This window comes from Prionailurus bengalensis, chromosome A1, assembly GCF_016509475.1.
Source record: "Prionailurus bengalensis isolate Pbe53 chromosome A1, Fcat_Pben_1.1_paternal_pri, whole genome shotgun sequence".
Taxonomy (NCBI): domain Eukaryota; kingdom Metazoa; phylum Chordata; class Mammalia; order Carnivora; family Felidae; genus Prionailurus; species Prionailurus bengalensis.
In genome coordinates this window covers 199,435,594-199,447,943 of record NC_057343.1, presented here as the reverse complement: position 1 = coordinate 199,447,943, position 12,350 = coordinate 199,435,594, and positions in this window count along the sequence as shown.

Here is a 12,350-nt window from a genome sequence, read left to right as displayed (position 1 = left end):
ACTGTTTTTCATTCCTTCTGATACCACACTACCTGGTCGGAGCCACCATCGCTTTTTGTCCCAATTATTGTGGATGCCTCTTAACCGGCTTGGCTTTTTCTGCGTTGGCACCCGTACCTCCCCCACCCCCCTCCCCCCACCTGCCACCTGTTCTCAATAGGGCGGGCCATGTTATCCTTCTAGAGTGTCATTCAATTCCCTCCTCAGCTCAGACCCTGCCATGGCCTTCCTCCACACTCGGAGTAAATACCCAAGTCATCACAGAGGCCTGCCTGCTTGGCCCCACCTGAAGGACAGTGGCCCCGTCATCATCCTCAGCCGTCATGCTCCACTGCCTCTTCCCTGCTGACCCAGCTCCGGCAACACCAGCCTCCTGCCTGAAGTGCGTGTCGGCCAGGCCCACCCGCACCCCGGCCTCCGCCCTGGGCTCTTCCTCTGCTTACAGCCTCTCCTTCCACTCAGCCCTATGCTTCACTCCCTTCCCCGCTGTAGGACTTTGCTTGACCGCCATTTTCTCAGCGAGGCCTCCTGCAACCCCTCACTTTCAAGTGACAGTAACCCCACCCCAAGTGACTGTTTATTGTCCATCTTCTGACACTAGAAGCCGCGTGTGTGCGCGGGTGTGTGCCTGTGTGTGTGTTTCAGCAAGCGTTAAGAACGGTGCCTGGCACATGGTGAGCAGTCACTAAATATTAGTTGAATGCATGTTGAATTATTGATGCAGACTAATAGCTTTAGCTGTGAGATTGCCAAGGGCAAGAACGTAAAGAGAGGAGAAGGGGACTTTGTTGTTGTTGTTGTTTTATCCTTTTTCAAGTTTTTATTTAAATTCCAGTTAGTTCCCATACAGTGTAAGAGAAGGGGAGCTTTGAACCAAGCCTGGGCACAGAGGGGCTGGGTGGGTGGTCACCCAGGGCCCCATCGCTAAGCTGGGACACAAACCTATGCTCTGACTCTGAGACCACCCATTGATCAAGACACCAAGCAGCTTTATCTTCCAGAAACTGGAAAGCCCAACAAGGGCAAAGAGGTAGGAGGGAGCGGTAGGTAACCATTAGTAATCATGTTTCAGATCCCAGGTGTCCATAAGAACATAGAGAATTATTTTTCAGTCTGTGGCAATGGACGCCACTAAGGATCTAGTGATTTTGCTGGTTCTGGAAGCAGAACCAGGGGTTATTATTTCATTACCACTGGAGCCCAGTTGTACCGCCTGGAGAAACGAGGGTTACTTTAAAGTAAGGCGGGAATCAAACTAATCTCCAGATATGAATTATCACCAGAACATTAGTTAATTTATTGAAACATGGCAGTAGCTTACTAAATTGTACCCCGGCAGCGTGGAAGGCTCAGTATACTTTCCTCAGGAGCCTGAACTGCCACGGGAGACGCCTCAAAGACCACGGGTTTGTATTACTTGATGATGCAGGGACTATCTTGTTTCGCCTGGCTTTCCCCCTAAAACTCTGCTGCTTATTTGTCTGGAAATTTGACCGTTCAGTCAAGGTGGTCGTGTGTCTTGAATCATGAAATGTGGCCCATTGTCCTCTATCCAAACCCACAAGATGATTTCAGAAGACATCAGCCCATCACGAGCCCCTGGAAGATTGGTTCATTGAAAGAAAGCCTTGTGGTTAATCGCCTGTGGCCCTCCAGACACAGCTGTCAGGCTCAGTGTTCAGCCAAGCAGCAAGACTCCACTGCAAATAGCTGCTGATTAGCTCCGCAGCCAGGCAGTAAATTGGAAAGCCAAAGAGTAAAACCAGATCAGTGGGAAAGAATCGCCCACTCATCAGTGAATCCAGGTATGAGAAGTCCTCAGAGAGCACCATTACAAAAATAGCTAAATCTTTGCAATTGTCAGCGGCACTTGAGCGCCCCAATGTTCATACGCGCAAGGACCCCAGACGTGAGATCCATCAGCACCGACGTCATCCACATCCGCGCCGACGTCATCCACATCCGCGGAAGCGGAACGCACTCGTTAAGTTCCCACTGTCTCCATCGTGCTATTCTGACCACCCAGCAAGTGGCCCCAGCACTTAGATGTTCACGAAATAATCTAGAAGAGTTGCCTAAGGCTGAAGCTACCTTTCACAGCGACCAGCTTCTACTTGACTGATGTGTTTTCTTGTAGTTGTTGTTTTAACCTTTCTGATATCATGATTCATGCTGGCGTCAGATACAGGCTACTTTGGTTTCCCTGCCCAGGAAGAGTAAAGAGATAACTGTCTGAATAGTATTTTCATGAGTAGAAATCTATTTATTCCGTGCAGTAACTCTGAGGGGCATATATTATTTTTACCAGTTTATAAATGATGAAACTGAATCTCAGATAAGACAGGTGACTTAGTGTTTCATCATCTTGGATAAGTGGTAGAATCCATGTTTGATGACTCTGGGAGAAAAACTCCAGAGAGCTATATAACCTTTGCAAAGGAGAACCCTAGTGGTTTACGAAGAAAAGGATATTGCTGACACCAGTGTGTGTGTGTGTGTGTGTGTGTGTGTGTGTGTGTAAAGGGAATAAAAGAGGCAGGAAGAAAGACAGAGGGAGAATAACAATGAATCCACTTGTGCTGATTCAAGAAAGAAACTGAACCCAGGGAAACAATGGAAGTTTAAGCACCAGGACCAAAGAAAAAGCCACTCATAGGATGGCTGGGAACAGAGCCCATGGGACCCTGCCTGAATGAGCAAACGAAGTGACCTGAGGGGCCGAGAGAAGCAGAATGGAATCGACATCTGGAAGGGAAGAGGCTTGGACTAGAAAGAAAGGAAACAGCCACACAATCATTTCGAGCTTGTGAATGGGCTTTGATTCTAGAAGGAGACTGAAAACAAGGATTGCCTGGAAATGCTTGCACAGTGCAGCAAACCTGTGCTAGTCTGTGTGACAATAGACTCCTCAACTCTGGAGAGCTGGGCCCTACTCTTTCTCACCTGAGTGACAGTCTTTGTTGCTCTTACTGCCCCTGTCTGGCCCTCCTCTGTCCCTTTCACCTCCCTTTGCCCTTGCACGTGGTCAGGTCCTAGTCCCCATCCTGTATCAACCTAAAGGGTTTCCTCACCGAACCCTTCTCACTTTTTGTTCCCTGCGCCTTCTATGACAGCATATTTGTCATTTCTTCTCAGGCTCCGCTACTGGAATGTGTGCTCCATTAGAGCGGAGGCCCTGTCTCTCTTGTCCAGTTCTCTGCCTCCAGCTCCTGGGGGAGCATCTGGTACAAGGAAGGGGCTCAGGACGTACTTTTTACGTGGAATTGAATGAAGAATTTGGATTCACTTCGATGAACTCAGCAAAATGCCATTATTCAATGATCAAAAGTTGCTATCTCAGAAGAGGAACATGGACAGAGGCTATAAGCCTTAGGGCTTCATCTTTGAAAGTACTACCGTCCTTCTTGCGTTGCAACTTTTTCTTGTGTTGGTTAACTTCCCACTGTCATCATCATTCTGGAATTCATGTCAAGAATATGAACCAGGTTGAGTTCCCTTCGGGGACTACTGAGGGATACTCCATGCTTCAGGAAGATCTATTGCCTTGTAACAAGCCACCTCAACACTCACTGGCTAAAACAGCAATTATTTATCTTTTCTCACAATCCTGTGAATCAGATATTGAGTTAGAACTTGGTTGGGTCGCTTCGCTCCGCAAGGCATTGGCTAGTGTCACTAACTCAGCTGCCTCCAGGTGGCAGCCGGGCTGGGCTACCAGGCCCAAGAAGGCTTCACCCACATGTACAAGTCATATGACCACGGACGATGTCATAAGACCTCTGTGCCCCTTCATCGCTCCTCCTATGGTCATCTTATAGCATGGCATCTGGCTTCCTGGGGGAAAGTAAACACTGCCTAGTTTTTTAAAAGGTAGGCCTAGGGGCGCCTGGGTGGCTCAGTCGGTTAAGCTGCCGACTTCGCTCAGGTCATGATCTCGCTGTCCGTGAGTTCGAGCCCCGCGTCGGGCTCTGTGCTGACAGCTCAGAGCCTGGAGCTTGTTCCAGATTCTGTGTCTCCCTCTCTCTGACCCTCCCCCGTTCATGCTCTGTCTCTCTCTGTCTCAAAAAAAAAATAAATGCAAAAAAAAATTTATATAAAAAAAAAAGGTAGGCCTAGAACCGGCTAAGTGTTATTTAACCCATTCTGTTGGCCAAAGTAAATAACAAGTCTGGCTCATATTCAAATGGAAAGGAAATGGACCCCATCTCTTGGTGGATGAAGCAGCACATGTAACAGGGAAGGGAGGAAGTCGCAACTTTCCCTTTTCCGCATCCCCAAATTTAAGGCCCCAGATGAGCATATTAACCTTCCTTTGTGTTTTATGTCTATTTGCCTTCATGTATCCCAAAGGAAAATTAATCTGATACTCAAAACAAAAACAAAAAACAAAATCTGGGTCAGGTGCCCAAGTTCTTGACTCTAACCTGCAGTGAATGCCGGCTTGCCTAAAGACTACTGATGCTATGCGTAAATGAAACGACGTTGATACGCTGCATTCAGATTTGTAAAAGAGAGAATGGTGGCAAAGCCTCATTTGAATTAGGGATTGTGTTCTGTGCCCGGATCATTTTGGATTTGCAACCTGCTTGTGCCACTGAGTTAATAAGACTCTTTATATAGACTTAAGAACACTGAATAATATCCCCAAAGATCAAACGCCATGGTCACCCCAAACATCAAACCAATGAGACCCGGAAACAGATGGAAGCAAGACATAATGCTTGTGCCTCTAGATGTCAGCTCCCGGAAGTACAGAAGATGCTACTTGCATTGCAGCCTCCAGTAGATCGTTTCCTGAGGATGGCTTCAAATCATAGATTGCAAAGACTTGTATTATCCAGCTCAGGCCAGTCTGTGCCTATAATCGCCACCCTCTCTGGTGATCTCCATAACCCTCAGGGTATCTTGGAAAGTTTCTAAGTTCTGGGTTCAAGATTCATCCCTATTGTTTACTAATCATGTGGTCTAGGGCTAGCCGAGCCTCTGCGTATTCTGTGACCTGCTTGCAGGACTGAGACAAGAATCAAATGAGAAAAGAGATATAAAAAGTACTTTGCGAATTGCAAAAACATTCCTACTTCTGGTATTTCTTTCAATTACATCTCCTAGCATGCACATATTCTCAGTCGCTGTAATAGACAGATGACCCAGCTGGACTAATGCTATGTAAGTACTTGTTTTCCTCGTCACTCTTCTAACTTTACATGTTAACTCATTTGCTCCTCACAGTAAGGCAGAGTGTACTGTGTATTATTCCCATTTTACATATGGATAAACAGAGGCATGGGGAGGTCAAGTAGCCTGTCCAATATATTCCAGGTAGAAAATGTTAGAGCCTAGATTTGAATCCAGACAGTGAGGCTTGAGAACTCATACTCACAAATACTAAGTCACACCATTTCATTACCTCAGAAACCATAACTGGTCCAAGAATAGAGCCATTGGTCAGTGATAATCAAAGCTGTTTTGGCATTGATGTGTGGAGAGAGAGAGAAGGGAGCTCTCTTTCCATTGGAACCAGGTCAGCCTGGAGGTAGTGACAACTATTTTCACTGACACACAGAAAAAGTTATCTACAGAATGGAGATCTCATACAGGGTCTATCGGTCAGGAAGGCTCTTCATTGTAACAAACAATCCGAGTGAGTTATTTTGGTTTCTTCCAACAGTCCAACACCAGTCATCTTGATGGAGCGGCTCACCTCCAAGTAGCAACTTTGTGACCCATTTTCCATCTTTTTGGTATTGAAGAAACTGGGTGGCTTTCTGTTGGAGCATGCCGTCTGGTACTTCTGGACTTAGTTCACGTGTGTGGTTGAATAAAGGACAGAAGAGTATGTGTGGGTAGAGAATCCAAAAGCTGGACTTAGTTCTCCACTATCTTATTATTCCAAAATAGATGTCTAAAGAAATGTCTAAGGTCAGAGAGAGAGAAGTTAACAGCCTTCCCTTTTTTTACATCTCTTCTCCAGGCTCTCCTGGCTCACAAATTCAAGCCAACGTCCCCAAACAGTGGGTTGCTGATGGAAACAGGCATGGGACAGGCATTGCTACGTTAAAGGCTTAGATGCACGATTCTGGCACAAAGGCACACAAATGTCTGGAAACAGAGGCACAAAATGAATTTTACTACTTTTGTTTCATTTTAATAAACCATGTTGCATATACTTTGTAGCCAAATGCTGAGGTACTCATTACTATGGTGAATAAGACCTAGCCCCTGTAAGTGTATAAGACAGATGCCATTTATAAACAACGAAATGTGATCAATCTACAGTCGATGTCAGGGTAAAATGCTTGAGAAACCAGGAGGCAAAGGAGATCAATGAGAGCCTCACAGAAATGTTGCTTCTGGTAAGACTTTATGGATCTATGAAGGATCCATGGACAAGAAAGCTTTGGGATAATCTCCTCAACATCTTACCATTCCACTCTGAAGAGCAGAAGGATTGCCCCCTGGGATTCAACAACATCAGAGCTTAGCTCAGGTAATGTAAAGAACCTAATATCCCGCAGCTGCATCATTCATATCAAAGTGTTTCCTGAGGGAAAATACAGATCGGAGTCAATACTCACCAACTCTTGGGCTTCCCTGAAAGTCAAACTCTTCTGGGACCTGGGACCATCCCTTCCTTCCTCCCTCCCTCCCTCCCTCCCTCCCTTCCTTCCTCCCTCCCTCCCTTTTCTTTCTTTCTTTCTTTCTTTCTTTCTTTCTTTCTTTCTTCCTTTTTCTTTGTCTCATATCTTTGGAATGGACCAGGAGCCTTTTTTTTTTTTTTACCTGTGATTCAGGGCTTGTTCATTTCTATGCTATTTTGTGCTGTTTCCTTTGTTATTGTCTGTGGCTGAAGCTTATCTACCTTCTAAAACTTCCTGAAGTTTAGACTTCCCCTACCCTGTGACTTATTCAATTCAAAATGGCACAGTTATCTCATAAGCAGCTCATTTTATTAATTAAGTATGGGGTCAAGTTTGAAATACTGGCTGTATAAAATGAAACATCAGGCTCTGTGAACTGTGAACGTGTGACTCATTCTGCTGATGAATTAGTAAGGACCCGCAGGCCCCATCCCCTTCCCTCTGGCTTTCTTCCACCTTTCTCCGTGTAAAGGGCTCCAGTGGTGTTTTAGGTCAGGTGATGGTATAACTGATCATCACACTGGGACAATTTTGCCAGTGAAATTGGGTACTAACAAATCATTAACAAGCATTGATTGAACTACAGCAGGCATAAACTGGGACTGTTGAGGCAAGCTGAGAAGTGAGAGCATGCAATTACTATGTCTCCTAAGGCATTCTTTTGGTGGTCCTCATCATGGCCTGACTGTGAAATGACAGAGAAAATATTTCCCCTTTTCCTGCACAGTGAGGGCTTTTCAGGCAGAGGAAACTAAAACCTGAGCGAGAGGACAAACCTTAGAAATGAACTGCTTTTAGATCTGAAGTGGTAGGCTTCCACTCACAGAGGAGTAAAACCTATCTCCCCAAAAGCCAAACACTTGCTTGCATTCCTGGGAAGGGACTTTCCCCTTTCTCTTCCTGAAATCAATGGTTTACATTCAAAAGGTTGAAAATGACAAGGGGAGAAATGGCCGTTTCTCCCTCTTTCAAAAGCAGAGTTTCAATTGATGGCCTTTTTTTTTTTCCTATGTATGGGTCAGACTTTCTTGTTTCCCTACATATCTCACAAATTTGGTTGAAATCTGGACATTTAAAATAATGTAATTTGGCAACTCTGGAAATCAGATCTCCCTTCCCCCATTTGTTGCTGCCATTATAGTTCTTTATTCAGAGACTCTTCTGAACTAATACCATAAAATATATATTTTTTGCCACGTGTTATCACTGAAGTCTCTACTCAGCTTCGTAATCAGAATTCTTAAATGCTTGAACCTAATAAATCTTCCAGTCTTTGCTGTGGGGCTCTGTGGCATTGGGCCATGCCTTTGACATTCAGTTTACAACTCTGCCTTAACCTTCACTTCCTATAATCACAGAGCCTCAAAGTCAACCAGAGGTGAAAGACTGGGGCCTCCAAGTGTCATTAATGAGCATGCACACAGCCCTATGTATGCACATGGTCATCTAGGTTTTCAGGAATATGTTGGGGTGTTTCAATGCACCTACAGATACATTATTCTCCAGCACTTCCTTTTAAGCTTTTGTTTGTTTGCCCCAATTGTTAGCCATCATCTAAGATCAACTGTGAGATAGCTGTAGGGAATCCCAGGGAATTTGACAAATCTTTCACTGTTTCAGGAGAAGCCAGAAATCTATATTTGCGTGTATGTGTGTGTGTGTGTGTGTGTGTGTATGAAATGCCTCAATGTCTAAATGTGAACAACGAATTAGTAATTTAAGATAAGCAGTGATTTAACACGTAATTTGAATTAGTAATAGTTAACAACCTTAATCAGCAATTGAAATTAGTAATTTAAGACAAACTGAACAAAGTCTACAGATTGTGAATAAGCAGGCTGCAGGCTCTATGCAACCTCTAATGTGATGTTAACAGTGGGACATAATGGGAAACATTTAATATGGTTGGGCTGGGGTCATATTATAAAAAAAAACTTGATGTCTAGGTTTGGAAATTGTGCTTAAATTTGTTTGCTCTAAAAAAAGACAGTGAATATTTTCGGGCAGTAAAGTGGAGTGATGTGAGTTCTGCTAGAAAAAAGTTAATCTGTTGATGGAGTAGAAAGTAGGGAAGAAAGTTGGGGGAGGGAAAGTGGAAGGCACATAGATAATTTATGAGGCTACTGCTATATTTTAGGCAGGAGATTGTGAAGACCTGGGTAGGATTTGGGTAGATGTCTAAAACAGGCATTCAACAGAAAGAAGTTGCAAGGAATAATGAAATGCAGATGAATCAGTACAAATAAAACTCTACAGTCGTGCTAGAAGAATCCATGGGGCCAGATCATTCTAAAAGTTTAAGAGCTGGATTAGAAAGAACAAGTGGGTTGTGAATGCTAACTAGTTTTGCAGCTGTGTCCTGTGCCCAGCCACAGTGAGGAAAGGTGGGTCTCATGCACTTGGCCCCAGACCCACAGGGATGTACCCAATAGCCCGAGGAAGAGAGCACTAAGGAACCAAGCACGCTAATGATGAGAGATGAGGCAAGGGAGCACAGCCCTACTCTGGTCATTATGTTGATGGAATCCCCAAAGTACAGAAGGACCAAAAAGGTCAGAGCAGTTTCTACACCAGCTACGAAGCGTATCTTCTAGTTTCCTTCCATCTCCCAGCATTCTTAAGCTGAAGCTGTCACTTCAACTGTCTTCAGTGACTGCTATCCCAACTTTGTTCACTTTTCTCTTCCTCATTCTATCTCCTCTCCCCAAAACAACTCAGACCTGACCTCTGCTTTGTTCTTTCACACTTTTGTTCTAGATCTCAGGATAACCCACCTGAGATAGACACTACTGATGCCCACCCCAGACTGTCTTACCCCACCCGAGTCTACCTGCAGTTGCTGTGGGCACTCTTGTGCATTATGCCCACATCAGGTACTCCCATCCTGCTGTCCTCTGCTTGGGGCTTTCTCCCGTGCCTTGGGAACTTGCCTCACCCATGCATAGGCATCCTGGGTGGTCCAGGAATTAAACACCCCAAGGGAAACCCTCATCCATAGAGGGATGGATGTCAGGGGACTAGTACCTGATCTCAAGGGAATAGTTCTAATATGCATTTCGTACATCTTCTTTACATTTAAAGGATCTTCAGCAGGAGTGAGGCCTCATTGCCAACAGCAGTCATTCTCTCTTTAGTACAACTTTTAATGATTTTTTTTTCTCTTCACTGTCTGACTTCTTCCACTCCTTCCTCCCACCTACCTGGAATCACTTTCCGGGAAAATTGCCTGCACAGGAGTCTTTATGTAAAGGTCTGCCTTTTGTGGGAAACCCTAAAGAGATGCTACTTATTCTATCTGTCAGCAAGTCATTGTATTATTAAGCTGCCATTTTTAGATTACACTTGAGTGATTACAGACGCCCTCTCTGGAGAAATAAAAAAGATTCCCTTGATATAAGGAGGTGACAGTCGAGTTGGTGACTGGGGGGCACTGTTATAGTCCACAGCAGAGACACTTAAAGGCACATGGCTCCTATACATGTCCCTAAACACCCATGTAAACCCATATGTAGAGGCTTTCGCCCCATGTGAACATGAGAACATGCCCTCCATATTTACATTTAAAACCACAATGTAACAAACAGAGGTCCCATTCCTGAACAAGCTGCTTTGTTCATTAGGGAAAGACATAAACTACTTTTTCTCTATGGGGATCAATTTGAACTGCAAATGATGACTGTGGTAAAAGCCGAGGGAAGTCAAACTTGGCACTACTGCATACAACCATTGATTGATGAACTGCTATGAACCAAAATGGTCAAGCAGCGTTCAAAATATGTCTGCAAGCCCTATAATTCAATTTAAGTGGAAAAACCTCTAAAAGCCCACACCGTTTTACGGTTTTCACTGCACTCATACAAAAAATGTTGAGTTTAATGTGGAAATAAGCTACATTTACATTTAAGAGACATTATGCCCAGAGTAGAGAGAACGGTACAGTAATAGTCCCAGTACTGGCAAAACGCATCACTTCTTTGTATAAATTTATATTCCTACATTTTCCATTGGCTCTTCCCCTTTTGGATTTCTTATAACCCATCAATCCTTCAATATGTTGATTTGTGGGTATTTATTGAACAGCTACTTTGTAAAGACACACTGTCATGCCCACCGAGATCTGGCCTTCCATGAGCTTCCAGTCCAACAGGAGAGTGAGCTAACACAAAGGATTTTCAAATCAAACTCACGTGAATCAGACATCTTACCCAATGTCAAGCTTTATTAACAATGCAAGGATACAAGCATTCAGGAAGCCCAGACAAAAGACAAGGAGGTCTGGAATATCCCATGTGGCCCCCCCCCCAGGTCCTTTCTCTCACATTAGACATGTGCTTTCTGGCCAGTGTAGATAAAGTCTCTAAGTGACAGCCATGGATCACCTTAAATAGCAGGGAGTATGGACGTTATGACGTATCTCCATTTCAAAACCAAGAAAATTGTATCGCTTATAAGACACTCTCCAGGGACCAACGCTTCATAATCCATAAATACCAGATATGCTCCCTAAGCAAACCAAAGACATCCTGTTAAAAGCAATTCACAGAAGAAGACTCTCCTCCTTAGAAATGCCATGAGTCTGGGGAGCCTGGGTGGTGACTCAGTCGGTTGAGCGTCTGACTTTGGCTCAGGTCATGATCTCACACTCTGTGAGTTTAAGCCTCGCGTCGGGCCCTGTGCTGACAGCTCAGAACCTGGAGCCTGCTTTGGATTCTGTGTCTCCCTCTCTCTCTTCCCCTTCCCCACTCATGCTCTGTCTCTCTCTCTCTCTCTCTGTCAAAAATAAATAAACATTAAAAAAATTAAAAAAAAAAAAAAGAAATACCATGAGTCTATTTCCTGGAAGTCCATTTATCATGTTGACAAGGACATTCAACCAGGTCACCTGCCTTCTTTTCTTGCCCTAGGAGCACCCCACCCCACCGAGTAATGGGGAGAGAAAATGGATCATGGGCCAGCTGCTTCAACTCCTTCCTCCAGGGAGGTAGGACATACACCCAAACAACTACAAGACTCAATAGAAATCAGTTGTTATAAGGTGTCAGATGGTGACTGGTATAGAATTCAGAGGATGGTAAAGCATAGAAAAAAATGTATTGTCTGGGAGAGCACACCATGTACATTTTCTTTTTTTTTAATTTTTTAATGTTTTTATTTATTTTTGAGACAGAGACAGAGCATGAGCAGGGGAGGGGCAGAGAGAGAGGGAGACACAGAATCTGAAGCAGGCTCCAGGCTCTGAGCTGTCAGCACAGAGCCCAACACGGGGCTCGAACTCACAGACTGTGAGATCATGACCTGAGCTGAAGTCGGACGCTTAACCAACTGAGCCACCCAGGCGCCCCTGTACGTTTTCAATTATCTGAAATTGTGGCTCCTTTCTGTAACTGACACATCCAGGAATCCTCAAAGACCACTAGTCTCACCATTCTTTGAAGACTGAACCAACCAAATGAAGATACAAATGTATGATGATTAAATGAGATCGTCATTGTGCGAAACACTCAGCACATTGTGCATAGCCAATGAGGAGGAGCTGGTATTATCAACCTAAGTGGCAGAGGAAGGATCAGAGTACAGTTGTCTGGCACGCATTCAAGTCCCTTTCAAGTCCTTTTCCACTATGATGTTTATTGGACACAGGGCCAGTAAGGATATCCAACCCATAGTTCCATCTTTCTCTCATGGAATACACAAGCTCTCAGGGGAGAGTGG